The sequence below is a fragment of the Typopeltis vanoorti genome, chromosome 8, assembly GCF_054136105.1.
Source record: "Typopeltis vanoorti isolate ZY-2024b chromosome 8, IOZ_Tvanoo_1.0, whole genome shotgun sequence".
In the NCBI taxonomy this organism is placed as follows: Eukaryota; Metazoa; Arthropoda; class Arachnida; order Uropygi; family Thelyphonidae; genus Typopeltis; species Typopeltis vanoorti.
Genome location: NC_143556.1, coordinates 89,115,234 through 89,138,473, shown reverse-complemented (window position 1 = coordinate 89,138,473; position 23,240 = coordinate 89,115,234).

Here is a 23,240-nt window from a genome sequence, read left to right as displayed (position 1 = left end):
ATTTACAGAGTCTAGTGGATAGGAGGAAGAGAGGGTGATATGATAGAAATGTACAAGTTGGTAAGGGGTTTTTATAAAATGGTGGGAGATCAGGGAAGAACCAGAGGTCATCCTTGGAAGCTGTATAAGGAGGGTGTGAGTAAGGGAGTGAGAAGCAGGTTTTTTACATGCAGAGTTATGAATGATTGGAATGAACTGCCTGAGAGTGTGGTGTCTGTAGAGAATTTGAATGTGTTTAAGGCAAGGTATGATGAGCTGTGTGTGTATGACAAAGGGACCTCTTAGATGAGTCTTTGATCCCATGGGATCTTGGGAAAATAATAATAATGGTTAACTCTTGGTTCCCTTTTCCTTCTCACCATTCCTAACCCCATAATTTGACACAAAGTTTGACATGTTCCTATCATCAAGCCAAATTCCTGCATCCTTTTTTTTTTGCATCCCCTCATCATTTATCTCACACCAATCCTGACAGCTTATATAAATTCACAGTTTCACTATTTAATTTTTGTTTTTCTGCCTGACTACACATACTCTTCCTCTCTCAGCAACCATATACTCCGTTTCATGCTGCCACTCTCATTCAAATACACCATCTCCACCAAATCTCTCTCTCTCTCTCTCCTACCTTCAAATTTTTTCCATAAATCCACACATACTTAAGGCATCTCTTCCTACACATCCTAGCTAGCATGCCATTCATGCTAGAAAGCAACCTCTTTCTCAGATTCCAAATACTGTACTTGGAATCTGAGAAAGAGGGACAAAGAATTTTGAAAGGTTTAGGTTTTTCCTCATTGGATATGGTAAATGAGTAGAATGAAGTGCTGATGGCAGTGGTGAGCACTTCCTTGAATGAATTCAAAAAATTATATGATAGTTGTGGAGAAATGTTGTGGGAGAATCTTCATGGAGATATTAGTTAGGAATTACAGCTAATGTAATCAATGCTTGGAGGCCAGTATATGGTGTCTTTTAGCTACATTCTCTGGCTAGTTTGTCTTATTAGATGAAAAATCATGCCACTTTTGTATGAAATGTTATGGAGGTGCACAACCAATGATAGTAATGCTTATTTGTGGCATTTTCTTAACCCCCCTTACTCATGTGCTTTGTGATGATGGAATCCAACTATATAACTGTTTACCAGAATCTGGCTAGTTAAATCAATTTCATTAGCAATTTCAGTAGCAAGCATCTATGTTAGTAACAGTTTAATACAACAGTTCAGTTAACAAATTATCAATAACTCCCTTACATAAACATATTGAGCAAAAAGAATGATGAAAAAAGTAACACATTAATAACATATTTGCACTGTATTTAATATATGATTATTATAACATTCTTTTTCTGAGTATCACAGTTGATGATTATGATATGGAAAATATACACCTGTTTGAATGAATATAATACTCTGTACAGAAATCAATCAACTGCACTATAATACACAAACATTAAACCTGTCAGTGGACTCCATATAAGAAAATGTACAAAACTTTTGCAAAATCCAATTATACAAGCAGGTATACAGAAAATTCAAGTAAACTTAGAGCAAAAAAACAATTTTGCTTTATTTATATTATGAGTTTTGTAATTATTTTTTTGAGTGAAAATTTTACGTTACTATTTAGAAGTTTAAATTAAAAGAAATGATGCAAAACATGGTCATTATGTTTTATATAATGTCTACATTGTATATATGGACATTATATAAAAATCATGATTAAGAATTTATGGTAAAATGTATAAAATATGAGTTTATAATCAGGACAGATATGTATGAACAGAAATAAGGCTGATATAACTTACAAGCAAACAAGTCAGGTTTCAATAGTTGTATATTAGATTTCTTCATATTTCAGTTTAAAATACAGTATTGATATATACAGTATATACAGTTGTAATAATAAACAAAAATGATCAATAACCTGTAAATTTATAAGCAAAATCAATTTATTATTATAAAATGCAGATTTATGTATATATCTATTTTATTATATATTTATTATCATTGCAATCTTTGATTTCATTGATTCAATGCAGTTAAATTGCCTGTCCTACTAGAGTGCAAATAATTTTATTTCTTAGTTTCTGATTTAGCAGCATTTCTTCTCATCCTGAAGTTTGAAATTGTTTGCTGTCATGAACTCAACTACCCAGTGATGACAGGGTGGTTGGCTGTTCCATGAGTCAGACAAACCGACCATGTTTCTGATCAATTTGTCTGTTCTATGAGATGGCAGGATTTTTTGGTGATAACTAAGGCTGGATTCACAATATTCAGCTGTTTACTGATTTCAAAGTCAGTCAGGACTAGAATTCTACCTATTCCCTTTGGAGAATAAAAGACATTTGATTTTTTTAAAATTTATTTCTTCACTACCTTCTGTTATTGATGCTCTTCATTACTTCTATAAAGATCATCAGGTCATCAAATATCTTAAAAAAAAAATGCAGTCTCTGTGCAATATACCAAGGATAGCCAACTGGCAGATGTAGTGTAATTTATAATGGACAACATGCATCTCAATCCATCAAGAAAATCTAGCACTACAAGCATCTCTTTTGGAAAATAAATAACGTTCTGGTAAAGGCAAGAAAGTTGACCAGTGGTAAGTTGTCCATAAAATACTGCCCACCACACACAATCCTGACTTATTTTCTTGAAGACTACAATAGCTGATAAAATTGATGTAGATATCCTGAAGGATGATTTAAATAAATTGTCATTGTGGGTGAAGGATAATGGTTATCAATTTAATGTTGCATATTAGGTTGAAAAGGTTACATACTGTGTAATGCAATGATGATTTGGATTGTAGGAAATTTATGAAGTTATGGACTTGGGGGTAATGGTGGAGAGATAGTTGAAATTTAGATTGCACATTATAAAAGTTGGCAAAACAGCTCAAAGAATTATTCATATGTTGAAACACACACACACACACAAACCTGGGTTTCCTGAGGATTGAAAGTGGTGGAGAAGATTCAGAGCAAGTGACCAAGCTGAAGAGAGCTCTTTGGAATGAGGATAAGTTGAAGGTATATGGGTTGTAAAGTTTAGTTGATAGGTAGAAAAGAGGGAATATGATAGAAACCTACATGCTGTTAAAAAGATTCTAAAAGATTACACAAAGAAAATTTTCAATACATGATGAATAGGGAGAGTGAGAGAGAGATAGAACTAAGGCTCACACCTGAAAGCTGTGCAAGAGTGTGGCTAGTAATGGTGTGCAGACTAGATTTTTTGTTTGGAGGATGAACAGAATGAATTGCCAGAATTAATTATGAGTGCCCTCACAGTAAATGAGTTTAAGGAGAGGTATGATAGGTATTGTGTGTATAAAGGTTAGTGTGGGTCTCCTGCGATGAATCTTCTGGTACTATGGAGATACTCATATAACAACAATAATAATAATGATGAGCTAAGAGATGTGAGTTGTTGTCATCAGTGAGAGCAGTCACAGAGATGATGCTTATGGTACAAAACTAAATAGCTGTACTAAGCAGCCAAATACTTTGTGATTTGTTTTATTTTAAACTAATGGGGATGTTTAAATAAATCATAAGCAGAAAGCACATTACTTAAGCTCTGACATATATTGTCCAACAGGGAGGTGGGGGTGTATTGAGTTAGAGGCTATGGTGAAAGATAAGCTGTTTTTGAAGATAACTCTCCATTCGGATATCCTACTCATCTGACAAGCCATGCAATGCAGAGATATCCCAAGAATTAAGATCATCTACAGCTAGTGTCTTAAATGTTGATCTATGTGCTATCCTTCAATGTGGTGAGGACAATCTGGTCATGTCCAATGCCACCAAATGCGAAAGAAATCTCAGCTCATATTCCCTTATCCTCAGTGATACACAAATGCCCAGACAAGATCAAATCTCTCTGCTTGGTCTAACATTCACCTCCAGTCTCTCCTGGTACAAACACATAACATCAATAGCTTCCTCAGCATCCAGAAAATTAGGAATTCTCTTTATTCAAGATGTTACGTTATGCCTAACCAACTCTTAACTATATAAAAATTCCAAATCTGCCCATGCTTAGAATACTGTTCACATGTTTGCAGTGGAGCACTTCAAACTTCTCTAAAAATTTTTGTTCAGAGGAAAGCAATTTGGCTCATAGACAGTCCCTCTCTTAGAGATTCATTTCAACTGGCAACCATCGTTCCTCCACTTTCTGTTGCCCCCATCAACTCAAGAGCAGCAGCTGTCTAGAACCTCTTTACTGTGCAACTGCAAACACACCAAGCCTGCTTTTCTTCTTCCTCTTTTATTCCATCTACCTCTGTCCTCTGGAACAGCCTACCCCAAGAAGTATTTTCAAACAATTGCCAACCTTTGGCAACATGGCAAAGGATAATAGTACATCACATCACACAACATGGATAAAGGATACTGTACATCACATTGACGAAACTGAACTGTAGGAAACTGATGAGGCCATGGATTTGGGGGATGATTATAGATTGGAAATGAAGTTTAGAGAGAATACCAAAAATGTGGCCAAAACAGCATATCAGATTATGTGATTGTTGTTGAAGAATACACTGAGAAGCAGGGATAAGGAAGTTATTATTCCCCTTCATATAGTTTTAATAAGGCTACAGCTGGACTACTGCATGCATATTTGATTGCCTGGATTCCATGCAGATGGTGGCAGAAAGGATCCAGAGAAAACTGACCAAGATTGTGGCAGGTCTAAGAAACACTCCCTATGAGGGCAGATGCAGATCTGTGGGCTTCAAACGAAAATAGATAAATAAATAAAAGAGGGGACATAGCAGCAATATAGAAGTTATTCAAGGGTTTTATAGACTGTCAGAGAAGACATGTTTGAATACATGGTAGGAAGGGAGAGAACAAGAAGCCACCCATGGAAATTGTATAAGAGTTTAGCACAATGGAGTTAGGATTATATTTTTTGCTTGGAGGGTGGTGAATGGGATACTTGAGGTGGCTGTGAATGCTTTGTCTTTGTGAATGAGTTCCAGGAGAGTTATGATAAGTATTGTGAGAACTGGGGTTAGAGTGAGTCTCTTGCAATAAATCTTTGACTTTATGGAGATGCCCAAGAAATAATAATAACATTAACATATATCAGAGTTTAAGTATAATATATATAAAATAACATGTTATTCAAAAAAAAAAAAAAATACTGAAATATATAAAAATTATAAAAGAATAAAGCTTAAGAAATTAAAGTATAATCAAGTTAATTAAACTTTTGTAAGTTAATTGTTATGAGCTTATACTGTTAGCAAATAACTCTTTTATATAATGAGTGAAATTCTCTTCATGGAAGTTGGCTTAGGTATCCATTATAAAGAAAATTGTTTGCTTCTGCCATATGCTACAACATATTAAGAGATGATTTCTATTAAGTGGTCTAACTCTAACATGAGTCAGCTCGATAGGAAGTCAACTGTCAGTATATAAATAAAGAAAATGATTATTACATTTTCACTAAACATGAATATGGCATAGCGGTTATTCAATGAAGATGATAAGAGATAGCTAGAACTTGAGGTTTTATGAAGAAATACTGAAGACATTAAAAATTAAGAAAACATTTGACAATATGCTTATATCACTGTAAGATTTGAAAGATTTAGAATAGGCTAATAAAACAAATTCATGTGATGTTTAAAAGCATGAGAGTAAGAAACTTAGAAATTCTTGAAAGCAAATGTGTAATCTTTCAGGTTTGGCTGATCACACCATTTCAGGAGCAAAGGCATATGTTTATATGACTCTTAGAAGAGTTTATTACTATAGAAGGGAATTTTGCGTTGAAATTTGTATCCGTGATTATAGATGGAGAGGAAATGAAATGGATATGTGAAATAATGGTCTGTAAAGATATTTAAGAAGTTCTAAATAGGAAGAGAATATATGATCTTTGGAGAATGATTGCATTTGCTCCTTTAAGATAGCAACTTCTCAAAATAATACGTAATATTGTTAAGTTGGACATCTATAATTTGGGCACTGGATATACAGACATTTTAAGATTGTAGTTGTGGGGTGGTGGTGGTGGTGGGGAGTTCTCTTTGCTTCTCATGCTTTAAATTGTTTTCATGTAATGGAAGAATGCTGCAGTCATCATAATAACCCTCAGCTCTTGATAGGAAGGCATGAATCATCAAGTTGGGTACCTCAACTGCAATCATCACATTTTTATCAATACATAACATTTCTATAATCACATGATAAGCAGATATCAAAATATTTTTCTAATGTTGAATATTTCTTCAAAATCAACTCTTGGGGTAAGCCATTTCAAATTTCTACACAGCCAAATTTATTGTAATACATTTCCCTTTTAACAATCAACTGATAGAGATAGGCAGCTAAAAATGCAATAAACTTGATCAACAGAATCATAATACTACAGAAATTGAATAAGTCCTGAGTCCAGAGGTATTCATATTATAGTATAACTGATACTAATAAAAGCAATTTAATCGCAGTTTTAAATTACAGCTTAATGAACTTAATTTCAAGAGATAGTGAAATGATGACTAAAACATCAAAAGCCAATCCAAACAATAATAAAATCTTCAGAAGCTATATTCCCATTTACTGTTGTATATTTGAAACGATTATTGAAAATATGTTCTTAATTGTCCTCTCCTAAACATGATGACAACTAAAATCGGTTTATCTGCATTCCATTTCCTAATGGAGAGAAAGGATTTACTTTTGCCCACATGAGAGCATCATTCAGAGAAATAGCTGAAGTGCAATCTTCTAAGAAGAAAACAGGACCCTAAATAAGAAAACACAATTGACTGCAATTTTCATGAAAAAAAATTAGTAAAAATGGTCTGTTTGTTTTTTGTTATGAAACTTTGTTACTATTGTTTTTATTAATAATTTGACTACAAATGAACATTAATATCATCATAAGCAGAACGAGAAAAATACTAATTTTAAAAGTCAGAAATTTTCATAAAGAATTTCCTTATGTTTAAATCTGAATTAATTATCAAATTATGATTATAAAACATAGTCTGATATAAATTAGAAAATTTTTTCTTCTGAAAGTCATCTGATATTTAAAAAAATATGAAAATATTTTGAAGAGTCACCTAATAACATTATCCACCACACTGATAACATTATGTTATCAGTGTGGTGAATTATGTTATTAAATCAAAATGCATTCCAACATTAAAATAAGACATCACACATTTAAGTCTGATATAAATTCCACATGGAGACTGTTTGCTGGGCAATTACTTTAGTGATTTTAAACCTCTACTATTTTCACATACATACATACATACATACCTGCTGGCCTGGTTGGCCGAGCGATTAGTGTATCCACTTTCCAACCAAAAGGCTGCAGGTTTGAATCCTGCTGTGGGCATGGATGTTTGTGATTGTCTGTGGATAAATATTAGTAGTGGTAGTGGGCAATAGATGGCGTTGGTGTAGATGATGGGGGTTCGCTGTAGTTGGTGGATTTGAGTGGTGGAGATAGACAGTTGTAGAGTGGGTGCCCTTTCTCAATGAATCTTTGGACACCTTAGAGGTGTCACGTAATAATAATAAAAACCCCTACTATTTTCACATACATTACAGTATATTTCATCAGAAGAGTGAAATAAAAAATACAACTGAGTTAAACAACAAGCAAATTTTTTTATTTCACTCTCCTCATGATATCATGGGAAGACTTTGGTAAGAACACAGAAAATAAATATCAGGAAGTTGACAAATTATTCTGGAGGCTATTGAAAAAGCTTAGAAATGGAGGAAAGAGTACTGTAAAAGGAATCAGAGATGATAAAGGTGACATGAAAACTGAAGATAAAGATATTCTAGATGCCTGGAGTAATTACTTTGAAAGACTGCTAAATAAAAGCAGTGTCAGCATGAGGGCAGAAAACTCCCAACAGGAATGTAGTCAGAAATACATATCCACACTTGAAGTAGAAAAATTCATCAAAAACTGGAAATGTAGAAAGGCAGCTGAAGTAGATGAAATTTGACTAGAAATGCTCTCAAATATGGAGGTATAAAAGTTTTACAGTAACTGCATTCAGAAAGCCTGGTCAGAGGGTTGAATTTCAGATGAGTGGAGCAGAGCTCTCATGGTAGTCATCTATAAAAAGGAAAATAAAACTGAATGTGAGAATTACAGAGATATTTCCCTAAACAGCATTCCTGGTAAGATTTATGCAAGTATATTTGAGAAATGGCTAAGAAAAATTATGGAAGAGAAGCTTGGTGAAGAACAAGCTGAATTCAGGCCAAAGAGAGGTTGTCAGGATTAGTGGAGGATCATGGAGGACCTCTTCTCTCCATGTGAATTTATGCACATTTTTATATTGGAACATTGTGTTAGTAGTAACCAGTCCATGTCCTGAGCAGAAATCCAATAGGTATTTGCCATTATTATTAGCTTTGCTCTTTTCTCCAAATTTTCCCAAAATATTTCTGTATTGTATGTTGACAATCATTTCCTACTCTACTATTTAGATATAAGAATATTTAGATATAAATAGATATAAGAAATATATAAGAATCCCCCACATGAGGCTTTTTGTTCCTGATCTCGTGGTGTTGGTCTCTCGGTGTCGTGAACTGGAGAAGGATGGCAGCGCCTCCACTCCGGAGATTTTGATCGAGGCATCAACGGAAACTCGAAGTCCGTAGTCCCATGGAGCGAGTATAGGCCCAGCCATCCACAGAAAGCCAGAGAGGAACCTATGGAAATTTCGGTCAAGGAGAAACAGATTTCTGAAAATCAATTAATGTGATGAATGTTCAAGATAGATAAGTAGACTTTATTAAATTTGTTAGCTATGGATGAAAGGATTTGTCAGCATTGTGATTCAGAGGAAGGAACATTAATAGTAATATAAAGAACTGAACTGTAGTGATCTTGAGATAAATACCGTAAATTTACTCTCTCCTTGTGGAATTGAATTATATTATGTGTTTAAAGAGTGTTATGATAAAGTTCAGAGTAAAAAGTGATATTAATAACAAATTGTAAAAGACATTGATGCTATCTAGAGTGGCTTGGTTGTGACTGGATTGGAAAAATTATTGCTGTGAATATCATACCTAGTTAGAGTGTTTGTTTGTTGATAAGATTTATATTGCTAATATAAAAATAATCAGTTTGAGTATCTTTATGTTGTTAGAGTGTTTTAATGTTAACCTAATTGTCAGGAACTCTCTTAGAATGAGAACTAAACTAACATGTACTGTATATATATAATTATAATGCTCAATAAACCTTGCTTTTGAATCCAATTAAGACTATCTGTAATTTGGAATCCGATGCACCTCTTATAAAACTTAATACGAACCTAGCTGGGAAATTAGAAAGAAGAGATTTTGGCCATGTCTGCAAGGTCAAGGTATCACTTAAGTACAATCTAGAGATCGCCTCTTGGTTGATATAGTTTATTTAATCTAAAAGCCCTAAGTGGCACAGCAAAATAAAAATAAATTTCTTAGTGCTTTAGGAGAGGTTGATCTCAGATACTCTGACACTGGCTTGACCCTGAGGCAATTCCATTGTTATTCAGAGGTACCACGTGATACCTGAGAAAGAGTCTTATGAGTATTTGTATGATAGACTAAAAGGTACATATATTAGAAGGAAGTCGACACAACAGAAGTCTGCCAAGCCAACTATTATCTTACGGTCTGTCTTTTAACTTTGCAACTGGTCACAAGCTTCTTCTGAGCCAAGGTGAGGAAGTGTCCTCAATGTTGGAGAATCCCATGCACTTCACCCACTCTCTTCTCTCCATATATAAATGACTTTTCTCAATAATAAATTTAGTTTAATCCTTTATCCAAGTGTGAGCAAACAAAGTTTGTGCCTGAAAATATCTTCAGGACCGAGGTAAGGTGGTGCATCTGTTGGCAACTCGTAGCAAATATGGACCAAGCTCTCATCACTCCTTGTCTCAGCATCTCCCAACATGCAAAGCACATCTGCGGACATGTATAATGCTATGCATTAAGGGAAGGGTCACTACCCAAACTGGCTCCCGCTGACGAGACCTCAATAAAGGTCTCGTCAGTGGGAGCCAGACCAAGAAGTGGTGATACTAAGGCAGAAGCAATGGAGAGGTCATATTTACCTATACGAGTTGCCAACCGGCGTACCACCTTATTATTAAATTACTCTGGATTTAGAGAAAGATGTTGGAAGTTTATTTTGCACTTGGTTAGTCTATAATAAATTTAGTTTAATCCTTTATCCAAGTGTGAGCAAACAAAGTTTGCACCTGAAAATATCTTCAGGACTGAGGCAAGGTGGTGCATCTGTTGGTAACTTGTAGTAAAGGTGGACCAAACTCTCATCACTCCTTGTCTCAGCATCTCCCACCATGCAAAGCACATCTCCTTGCGGACATGTATAATGCTATGCATTATGGGAAGGGCCACTACCAAGACCGGTTTCGATCTTTATTGAGGTCTCATCAGTGGGAGGCAGACCCAGAAGTGGTGACACTAAGTCCTTATAAGGACTGGCTTAAAGGGGCGAAGTAAAAATGCTTTTCATATTCCCCGTTATCTGTAGAGGACAGTGTAGGGATAAGGTGTTATTGAGCTATTAAAGCTCTGATCATGGCATGAGGGTAACAGCAATAGCCGAGCCTCAGTTAGAACTCCATTGGCTACAGCATTGCCATCCATTACCCTCCCGGGGTAATTTCTTCTTCCTTCTCCCCGTGACACTAAGGCAGAAGCAATGGAGAGGTCATATTTACCTATATGAGTTGCCAACAGGTGTACCACCTTATTATTAAATTACTCTGGATTTAGAGAAAGATGTTGAAAGTTTATTTTGCACTTGGTTAGACTATAATAAATTTAGTTTAATCCTTTATCCAAGTGTGAGCAAACAAAGTTTGCACCTCTCCATTGCTTCTGCCTTAGTGTCACCACTTCTGGGTCTGCCTCCCACTGATGAGACCTCAATAAAGGTTGAAACTGGTCTGGGTAGTGGCCCTTCCTTAATGCATAGCATTATACATGTCCACAAGGAGATGTGCTTTGCATGGTGGGAGATGCTGAGACAAGGAGTGATGAGAGCTAGTTTCACCTTTGCTACGAGTTGCCAACAGATACACCACCTTGCTTCAGTCCTGAAGATAATTTCAGGTGCAAACACTTGGATAAAGGATTAAACTAAATTTATTATAGTCTAACCAAGTGCAAAATAAACTTCAACGACTTTTCTCAATGATCTCAAATCCTATCCATAGCTATGGTGATAATAGCACATTTGATTCCTCTTTCTTCATTTACCAACCTTGTAGTGCACAATCATAAGAAGTTTCATGATCTTCCTTACATTCTGAACTCCTTGTTATTTTTCAATTGGAACAAGGATAACCATGTGAACTTCAATGCCACCAAAATTGTCCTATATTATCTCTCACATTAAGATCTGCTTCACTTAATGATGACATCTCCAAAAAGGATTAGATTGTTATTCTTGGACTGACTTATACCTCTAGCCTCTCCAGGTACAATCATTTTAGCCATTGCTTCTTCAGCATTCAAAAAAAACTAAGCATATTTCATATCATTTCAAATACTACTTCTCACCTGTACAACTGCTAATAATGTAATTCTGAGTACTGTTTGCACTCTTGGGATGGTGTATCTAATGCCTCCCTATAAATGTTTGATTCTATTTAGAAGGGAATGTGATTAACTGGTAATTTTTCTTCCACAGATTCACTCCAATCACACTCATATAGATGTTCTGTTTCTGCTTTATATCTCTCTCTTCTATAGGTATTCCCACGGACTTCGTAGAAAACACAAGCAGCAGCTGGTCAGCATCCATTTACCATCTGGCTTCAAACTTACTGAACCAAATTTTCTTCCTCCTCTTTCATTTCTACTTTTGTTTTTTGGAACAGCTTCTCTCTCTCTCTCTTTGAAGATTCTCCAAAAGACTAAAGATCTTTCTCTTCAGTCTTTTGGGGAATCTTCAAATATTCAAAAATCACATCAACAGATTCCGTCTTTCTTCTTACTCTATAATAAATTTTGCAACCTTTTGTATGTGGATCTTATATATATAATATAAAATATAGTTCACCTTGAGGGAATCAACCTTAGATCATAGATGTGGGATTGGTTTTCCATCTAGGTACTGGTTTTCTCTCTCACAAACATAAAACTGACTTCAAACACACCTGATAGCAGTTACATGTACATAAATGTACATGTAACTGCTATAAATATGAATATGAGTAATTTGTTGAGTTCATACATTATCAGTCTAGATGGGCTTAAGTCATCATCATCATCAAATTCCTGCCATGTACCCTCAAGGGGTGTATAGGATATGATAGTATTACATGAAAAATTTACATCATTACTAACTTCCTATCTACAATTTTCCTCCAAATCAGTCTGTTAATTGTCAAGACTCCAACATTAACAGATCTTATATTTCTATCGTCTAAGGCACTTTGTACCGTATCAATCCACTTATATCTTGGTCTTCTTCTGGGTCGTTTTCCTGCCAACCTGGCAGAGAACACTTGTTTTGCTAATCTTTCCTCGCCCATTCTGTTTAAGTGATCATACCACCTGAGATTAACTCTGCTAACGCATTCCTGGATGTCGACAATATCAAGTTCTTTCCTAATATTCTCATTTTTAATATGATATTGCCATTGATGCCATCTGTTCACACCTCTAATCTTTCTCAGGACTCTCATATCTGCGGTCTCTAGTCTTTGGTAAAGTGTTTTACTTCTGACACAGCTCTCAGATCCATAAGTTAAAACTGGTTTGAACACTGTCTAGTATACAGCTAATTTAGTGTTCCGACTAATTTCTCTCTTATTCCATATGAATTTATTCAATTGATTTCCTACCATACCAGCTTTGTTGATTCTGTTGTCTATTTCCATATTTAATTTACCATCTTAACTAAAAATCGTGCCTAAGTAGCTGAAATGTTTTACTTGTTCCACAGGTTCTCCATTCACAACACAGTTGACATTTTCAGTGATTCTGCTTATTTTCATTGTCTTTGTCTTTTTATTGCTGACCTTCATACCATATCTATTACAACAGTTATTCAATTTAGTCAGAGAATCTTGCAGACTTGTAGCAGATTTATTTAGAAGTATAACATCGCCCGCATAAAGCAAACAGCTGACATTAACATCTCCAATTCTGATATCATGTTTAATACCACTTTCCTTCATAATGTGATCCATATAGATAATGAATAACAGAGGGGATAATGTACATCCTTGTCTAACACCAGATTTAACATTAAACCATCTTCCTGTACTTCCTTCAATTCTAACTGCTGACTTACAACTCAAATAAAGACTAAGTATTGCTTGATATAATGCCCCATTGACACTATATAACTGTAGTGTATTGAATAGCTTCTCTCTTGGCACCTTGTCATATGCCTTTTCCAAATCGACAAAACTTAAATACAGATCTTTGTTATATTCCCATGATTTCTGCACTATTTGTCATAAAGTGAAGATCTGATGATCCTGACAGCCTCTATTTGACCTGAATCCAGCTTGTTCTTCACCAAGCTTTTCTTCCACAATTCTTCTCAAACTGTTGGTAGAAAATAAATAATTATAATTAGCAATCAACAATTAAAAAACAGCTATTTATATTCCATTGTTGGGATAAAAGTTATAAGAAAATCTGAAATAGTTGTGGTTTGTTTCATTCATGACCATTCAATATTTATTATTATTATTCATTTTTCAAAATAAATTATTTGTATAGCACTAGATGCTTTTACCTGAATGACATTGCCATGAAGAAAACATCTTCTCTGATCTGAATGCTGAGGAAGATGGGATCCTGTCACCATAGTTACTCCAGTATCACCTGTTGATGATTCACTCCAAACTTTATTCATAAAATCTTCATATATCTGATTCTGCTCAAGTGTTAATCTACATGTAATAAGATTTAGTTATTTTTTTTGTGTATATGCATTTTTGTTTCTTTTTTTGCAACACTGTAACAAAAAATATGCAATACCATATTGATGCATTATTTATAATTTGATGAATTATTCGTAGCATAACACTAGAAATAAAAGCAGTAAATTCATGTTCCTGTTATACTGACAGGAAAATAAATTTACTGCTATAATAATTAATACTAATAAATGAATAACTCACAGGCAATGTGCCAACACATTTGATTATTAACACTATCATGATTAAGAGACATAATGAATGGACGAATGGACTGTAAACCTAAAATTAGGTTTATATAAGGACAAAATAAAGTATTTAATACAGAAACATATATTGTGATGAGTATCTCATCACATTTTCAGAGGAACATAAAAGATATGGACAATTATATGAAGCAAGAATGGAAATAGAAAGAAACGGTACAGCACATTCCTTTTACCTCTCTGAGGCTAGTAGCATGATGATGTTAGAAATTTAAGGAATCATTCAAACAATGCAGCGCAATAAGCACATTATTATTTGAAAGAATAAGAAATGAAGTGCAGAAAGCTCAGTACATTAAAAAATACAATTAAAAAATTATTCAGTATATTACTAGTGGTATATCAAAGTTGCAATTTCCAAAATTTTGAAATATTTAAACATTATTAAGCATTCCTTAAAAAGACTGCCAGGAAGTGGATGAGATTCGAAATTTGGGAGTGATGGTTGGCAATTGACTGAATTGTAAAGGGCATATTGCAAGTGTTGCAAAGACTGCACATCGTAATGCCACTATGATAAGAAGTACTCTAACATGTAGGGATAAGGAAGTGGTTGTAACACCGTATAAAGCACTGGTCAGGCCACACTTGGACTAGTGTGCAAGATTTAGTCACCTGGTCTTCAATGTGATGCGGAAGCAGCGGGGATTGGATGAAGAGATGTGGATTGCAGAGTTTGGTGGACAACAGGAAAAGAAGTGCTATTATAGAGACATTTAAGTTGGTGAGAGGATTTTATTGCATTAATCCAAGAGAGGATTATAAAAAGAACAGAATGTGAGAGGGAAAGAAAACCAGAGGCCATTCCTAGAAGTTATGTAAGAGTGTGGTGAAGGAGGGGAATGAGGAGTAAATTTTTTATATGGAGACTTGTCACTGAATGGAACACATTACCAGAATATGTTGTTAATGCAAGGAGTATTAAGAGCTTTAAGATTCGGGATGATATATATGTTATCAGTTGAATGAACCACAATGAGTCTGCCAACTCCAATTAGTTGGAGGGCAATAATAATAATAATAATAATTTCACTCTCCATGGAGTTGGCAGACTCCATTCAGAAGGCCTGGACAGAGGGCTGAATTCCAGATGAGTGGAGCAGAGCTCTCATAGTAGCTATCTATAAAAATCAGCATTTTCCTGGTAAGATTTATGCAAGTATACTCGAGAAATGGCTAAGAAAAATTATGGAAGAGAAGCTTGGTGAAGAACAAGCTGAATTCAGGCCAAAGAGAGGTTGTCAGGATTAGTGGAGGATCATGGAGGACCTCTTCTCTCCATGTGAATTTATGCACATTTTTATGTTGGAACATTGTGTTAGTAATAACCAGTCCATGTCCTGAGCATAAATCCAACAGGTATTTGCCATTATTATTATCTTTGCTCTTTTTTGCCAGCCTGGTTGGCTGAGTGGTTAGCATATCCGCTCTCCAGCTTAAGGGTTCAAATCCAGCTGTGGTCATGGATGTTTGTGATTGTCTGTGAAAATACTAGTGGTGGTGGTTGACGGTAGATGGCACTGGTGTAGTTGCAGTTTGTTGTAGTTGGTGGAGATGGAGAGTTGTAGAGTAGGTGCCCTCCCTGGAGGTGTCACGTAATAATAATAATAATTCTGTATGTCTAACGATCATTACGTACTCTACTATTTAGATCCCCAACAAGGACCAATTTTTCTTTTTTCATTGTGTCAGCTGCTTTCTCTAAAATCTCAAAAAATTCCTCCACTTCCCTTATTAGAACCTTCTGTGGGACAATAGGCACAAATAAGTGTCATTGTCCAGTTCACCATTCTGATATTTGCTCATATGACTCTATTTGATATTGCCTGCAATGTAATATATTATTATTAGGATTATTGACATCTGACCTTCATGGAGTCAGAATCTCATTGTGGGAGGTACACTCTATTGCACACAATGTCATCCACCATTCTTTAAACTGAATCCAATGTGTCAATAATGCATTCTATTCAGTAACCATTTTCCATGCAAAGAACCTGTTCCTCACTCTTCTGCTCACACCTTCCTTATACAATTTTCAGCGATGGTCTCTTGTTCTACCCCCCCATTCTATGAAAAATCTCCCCTATATCAACCTAATAACAACCCCTGACTAGCTTATATGTCTCAATCATATCCCCCCCCCCTTCTCCTGTGGGGCTTGACAAATCTACTTACCTAATTACCCATGGTGAGTAGAGTTTGCCAGTCAGTGAGTAACTTTTAGACTGGACAAGACAGATTTTTTTTTTTATTTAGTAAAAAATAACTTTCGAAACAAAATATTTAAAATAACAGAAGGGCCAATCTAGTAACAAAAATTAATGCAACAAATTAAATTTCTAAAAAAAAAGAAGCAATGTTGTTTTTATTAATTAATAGCTATGCCTTTATGGAACTCCTATTGACTTATTTAGACACAGCATTAAAATAATGGGAAGGAGGAGGATTTTGGTGACCTAAGTAGGATTTTGAATGACTGTTTGATCCTCACACTCTGGTGTCAACAGACACCAGAGTGTGAGGATCAAACAGCCATGGCATCCACCTTAATAAGATGTAAGACATCATTTCACTGCAATGATTACGTTCACTGGGCATCTTCCACACTTATTTATATGCTCAGTAGAGGGTGTACCATGATTCGTTGCTCTAATATGGGACTTGCATATTGTGGTCCTACAATGGAAACCCATGTTGTGAGCCTTAGTTCTGAATGTTTTTGTGCAGATTCATGTTCCAGCCAATGCTTAGAGCTTCACATTCAATGTGTTGGAAGACAAATGGTGATTTTTACATATTATCCTTCAAAGCACCCTACAGTCACGTTTGGTGAGTGTGGTGGGTCATCCACTGTGGAGAGCACTTGCAGTTGACTCCTTGCTCTTCCATCTGAGTATGGTATCACTGATTGTTGCCCTGGGATGGGCCAATTTGTCAACAATATGTGCTGAACAGATCAGCCTGCAACATCGCATCCTATCACAACACTTCTTTCAAACTCTGTCAGTTCCCTTCTTGCCATTTCACACAGACATAGTTGCATTGACTTGGGAACATCATATTCTTCCAATTTATACCAGTTACAAACATCAGACTTGTTGCATGAGACAATACACTTTGCCCATAGGGGTGTCTGTTGACTTCTTTGCAAGCAGTGTGTGTGTGTGTGTGTGTGTGTGTGTGTATATATGCTGGTCTGGTTGGCTGAGTGGTTAACATATCCGCTTTCCAGCCAAAAGGCTGCGGGTTTAAATCCCGCCATGAGTATGGAAGTTTGTGATTGTCTGTGAAAATACTAATGGTGGTGGTGGCCAGTAGATGGCGTTGGTGTAGATGATGATGGTAGTTGCAGTTTGTTGTATAGTTGGTGGATTGAGTTGTGGAGAGAGAGAGAGTTGTAGAGTACGTGCCCTTCCTCAATGAGTCTTGGGACTCCCTGGAGGTGTCACATAATAATAAATAATAATAATAATATATGGAAAATCAGCACAGAAAAAAATAGACTCTTTACTGAACACAGTTCATATTTTTAGTCAGGACATCAAAATGGAATTTGGTTTAGATAAATGAGCAATTTTATCTATTAAATGAGGAAAAATTAATGACACTAGCAATTTTAACTTTGATCAAGAGAAATATATAAAAGCAATTTCAGCTAGCGAACACTATAAATACTTAGGAATATTAGAAGCCAGTGATATTCTCCACTCGAAAGTTAAACAACAGGCAGCAGAATACACCAAAAGAGTCAGAAATTCTAAAAACAAAACTAAATGGATTAAACAATTAGAGCAATGAATTCTTGGGCTATACAGTGATCCGATACACAGCTGACATAATAGATTGGACAAATTGGACCGCAAAACTAGAAAATTAATGACTATGCATCATGCATTACATCAACGAAGTGATGTTGACTTGTCGTACCTACCAAGGAGAATAGGTTGATGGGGTCTGCTGCAAGCGAGACAGATTGTGGAAGAAGAAGAAATTAGTTCAGGAAACAAATCTGACTACAAAAAGGAACAGCAAAATAACCGATATGTGCTCTGGAAAAATAAACCCTTGCATGGTCAATTTCTCCAAGATACTGAAGAAAAAATTGATGTGAAGAAGACATGGCAATGGCTACAATATGGATATATTAAAAAGAAATAGAAGGGCTTATTCTATCAGCTCAAGAACAGGCATTACAAACTAATGCAATCAGAGCAAAAATTTTGAACATCAATAATAACAGCAAATGCAGATTATGTGATTAAAAAGAGGAGCTGTACAACATCTAATCATGCCTGCAGCAGATAGCTCAAACTGATTATAAATACTGCCATAATCAAGTGGCGAAATATTGGCATGTAAGCAAAAATATGGCTTTCCTACTTCTGATGGCAGCATAAAATAGAGACAGTATTGGAAAATGAAACAGCAAAAATTCTCTGGGACTTTAGAATGCAAACTGATGGCATTTGGAACACAATAGACATTTGGAACACACAACTGACATCACAATTATTGAACATTGACAGGTTTGGATTATTGATATCGCAACACCCAGTGATAACAACATTAACAACAAAGAACTGGAAAAAATGACTAAATATTAAGATCTGGCAATTGAAGTTGGCTGGCTGTGGCTTAAACACGAAGTAGTGATCCCAATAGTTATCGGTGCACTTGGTGCAATTTCAAAGAATCTATCCAACAATTTACAGCAATTAAACATCAATGAAGTGACCCCATATGATTTATAAAAAACAGCATTACTTGGAACAGTCCATATTTTATGATGCTACCTGACAGACTATTCTTAGATTCTTGGGAAAAATCTGAATTGTTTTGTATCACCAGTCAAATTGTTGTTTAATTGACATCTTGTTTTAACTGTGTATCAATTATGTGAATAAAGTAATAATATATATGCAGGTATACCTTGCTTAACATGGGATCTGATTAACGCATTGAAATTAATTGCAATTAATTTGCAAAAAAACTGTAGGCTGCCATCTGGTTGAAAAAGAATTAGTAGGTCTAAAAAGGTCATGTCTCAGCTGGATAAATAGAATGGATAAGCTATTTAATGTTGAATTTTGAGAGGCATTTGACAGGGTACCACATGAAAGGCTGTTGCATAAACTGGTGAATATGGGATTGAATATAAAACATTGATTTGGATGGGCAGGTTGCTGAGAGATGGTTTCAGAAAGTTATATATGGAGTGTGAATCTCACGTTGTTATTCAATTAATACATTAATGATATTGGGAAGGATCTGATAGGAGATGCTCAATTGTTTGCTGATGATGCAAAGACAGGCAGGACCATCAGGGATGCCATTGATGTTTAGCACACAGAATAACTTAAGTGAGCTGGAGCAGTGGACAAATGACACTAGTTATTAATTCAGTGTGAGTCAGTATAAAGTCGGAAATCTCATCACACTAAAGTGTGATCAGATTTCCGATGACATATTATATTTATGTGATTATGCTTGAAGAAACTAAAGAAGTCAGATCTTGGAGTTACGGTGAATAGGAAATTGATGCTCAAAGTTCATACAACAAAAATTATAAATACAACTCAGAGAATAACGGCCATGCTGAAACAAACACTAACATGTAAGAATAAGCAAGTTATTTTGCCTATTTACAAGGGCTTTCATATGACCACACCAGGACTAGTGTGCAGATTTGGTCTCTTTGGTTCCGAGAGGATGAAGAAGCTGTGAAAAGTGCAAAGAAGAGTTACAAAGATGATATCATGATTATGGAATGAAGATTATAAGGACAGACTGAGAATGATATATAAACAGGAGAAAGAAAGGAGATGTTGTGATACAGGTCTATAAATTTCAAGAGGATATTATAGGATATTGGCTGATGAAGGATTTCATTATATGGAATAAAGTGGAAGTTAAGTTTCTGTGAAGTTAAGAAAGGGATCTCACAGAGCACTGAGTGAATGGTACAGTTTCTCTGTTGAAGTGGTGAGTACACCTAGTGTTAATGAGTTTAACAGGAGGTATGGACAGCTGATGGGTGATGTATGGTTCCCCTCGATGAGTCTTTGACTCCCTGGAGGTCTCTGATAATAATCTCCATGTGCTGCAGTTTACTGATTAGAATTAGATATGATATCCTGTCAAAGGCTTTTGGAAAGTCCAGCAGTATCACTGTAAACCCATTACCTTTAACCAACTCAGCTGACAATGTATTATAAAACGTGAGCAAGTTACTGAGGCATTACCTAGCTTTCACAAAACCATGTTGTCCCCATACAGTATCCGATTTCCATCTATCCATTCCTGTATTTTGCTCTTGACCAACTTCTTCAATACTTTAACAACAACTCTCAATATGCTGATCGGTCGGTAATTTGTTGTATCTGGCTTGGAGCCTCCTTTATGCAATGAACTATTTCCCCCTCTTTTTCCCCTGACAGGATAATCCACAGCTGACACTTAGATTGAACAATATGGTCAAGGGCACTGATATTTCATTGCCACTTCACGTAAAACTCGAGCTAGTATACCATCCAATCCCACAGATGAATTCACATTAAGTTTCTGTAATATGCTATGCACTTCCATTTCATTTGCTTCAGTTCCAATATAAGCATTTGCCTCTCTCATTCCTGCAATATCACTACCCCGGACAATATACTCTTGCAAAGTGTTCACTTAGTAATTCTACTATTTTGACTGATTCAGTTACCTCCCTACCATCGGCATTCATTAAAATCATTCTTCCATAAACACTTTCTTTTACTTGCAGCATATCAAAAGAACTGTTTGGGATTCTCTTTAGCCTGCACTGCAAATTTCCTTTCATAAACTGCTTTTGCTTTTCTTACCACACTAGTTATCCTTCTGGCCTGTGCCTTGTACTGTTCATGTGCCTGCAGGTCACCTTTCTCCTTAAATTCCCTTCACAATTGTTTCTTTTTATGCAGCTCAAGCTTAATGGTGTTATTAATCCATTTAATTCCCACTTGATTTACTCTCCTGACTACTCTAGGTATACAGTCAGCCATTACCTCTCTCAAACACTCCTTTACCATTTCCAATGCACTATCAACATCCAGCCCTTGCAGTTTTACATGCCATGGCCCTGATCCAAGCAATCTCCTCAGCTTGTCATACTTACCAGCCCGGTAATTCCAAATGTACCCTCTCTTAACTGAAAATTCCACACATTTAGCCACCTTCCAGGTCAAGACCATATAATCACTCTCACCAGTTGGTGGCAACGTGGTCACATTTGTTATAGTCAAATTCTCAGATACAATTACTAGATTAAGCACTCTCGAATCCCTAGTATATTCAATTACATCATGCTGTCTGAGGTAATTATCCCTTAGTAACTGCATACAATCGATTTCCTTCTTCCAATCAATGTTAGCATAGTTGAAATTCCCCATAATAATTATCTGCCCTTCACTCATTGAGTCTATTTGCCGATGCATACTATCACCATCATCTATTTCATCCCGTAGTCTACAGCAGCACCCAACTGCATATTTTGTTCTGCTGGCCTCAATCTCATGCCAGATAGCCTCAAATGTGCTATTTTCACTATCCTGCAGTTGAACTTCTATTCTCTTTGGCTTCAGTTCATCGGCTATCATCAATAATACTCCTCCCCCATTCTTTTCTCTTTATCTTTCCTGAACACACTATACCCTTCACATTCTATCCCACTAACTATATCATAAGGATTAACAATGGGTTTGTTGCTAACTGAATAGAATAACATTGTCAGAAGATGGACAGAACATTTTAATGCAATTTTAAATGTAGAAAACAATATAACTGACATGAATTGAAGTTCGATAATGGAATAACCTCCTATAAGCATAGATTTAAATATTACACAAGAACCAAATTATAAAAATGCAATAATGAATGTAATGGAGAAGATGAAAGTTGAAAGGCATATGGCAATGATAATTTAGCAGAAGAAATGCTTAAGACAACTAATGAAATTGCTGTTGATGAAAAAAAATTGTAACTGATTGTTAACAATGCGGTCGAGACTGAAAAGATACCCAAACAGCGAAAAGAGGACATAATAATTAAAATTCTAAACAAAGAAGATCTCTTGTGAAAAGTGAAGGGGAATTAGTCTACTGTCAGTATTATTATTATGATTATTACTATTAACATTTAACCTCCATCATTTTGTATATTAGCAAAGCAAGTGTTCTCTGCCACGTTGGCAGGAAAACGACCCAGAGGAAGACCAAGATATAGGTGGATTGATACAGTACAAAGTGCCTTAGACAATAAAAATATAAGATCTGATAATGTTGGAGTCTTGACAAGTAACAGACTGATTTGGAGGAAAATTGTAGATAGGAAGTTAGTAATGATGTAAATTTTTCATGTAGTACTATCATATCCTATACACCCCTTGAGGGTACATGTCGGGAATTTGATGATGATGATGATGATGATGATGACGACGACATTTAACCTCCATTGAGTCAGAGACACATCATGGGAAGTACACACTATTGCACACAATGCTCATCCAACCATACCTTAAACTGGTTCAATGTGTCTACATTCACAACACACACACACATTCACAAACACTCTAAATGCAAAGAATCTGCTCCTCACTTCTTCTTTGTCCACACTCTCCTTATACAGTTTCCAGCAGTGGACTCTTGTATACCCCCCCCCATTCTATGAAAAATCTCTTCCATGTCAACCTTGATAACAACCTTGATCAGCCTATGTGTCTCAGTCATATTCCCTCCCCCTCTTCCTCCCATTCACGAGGATTTGCAACTTACATTCTCTCAATTTGTCCTCATACTCCACATTCCAAAGACCACTGACCACCTTTGTGAATCTTCTCTGGACCCCTTCCAACATATCCTCATCACCATGAAAACTCAGTGACCAAATCTATGCACAATAATCCATGAGGCTTGATCAAGGCCTTATACAATGGCATCATAACCTCTGTATTTCTGCATGT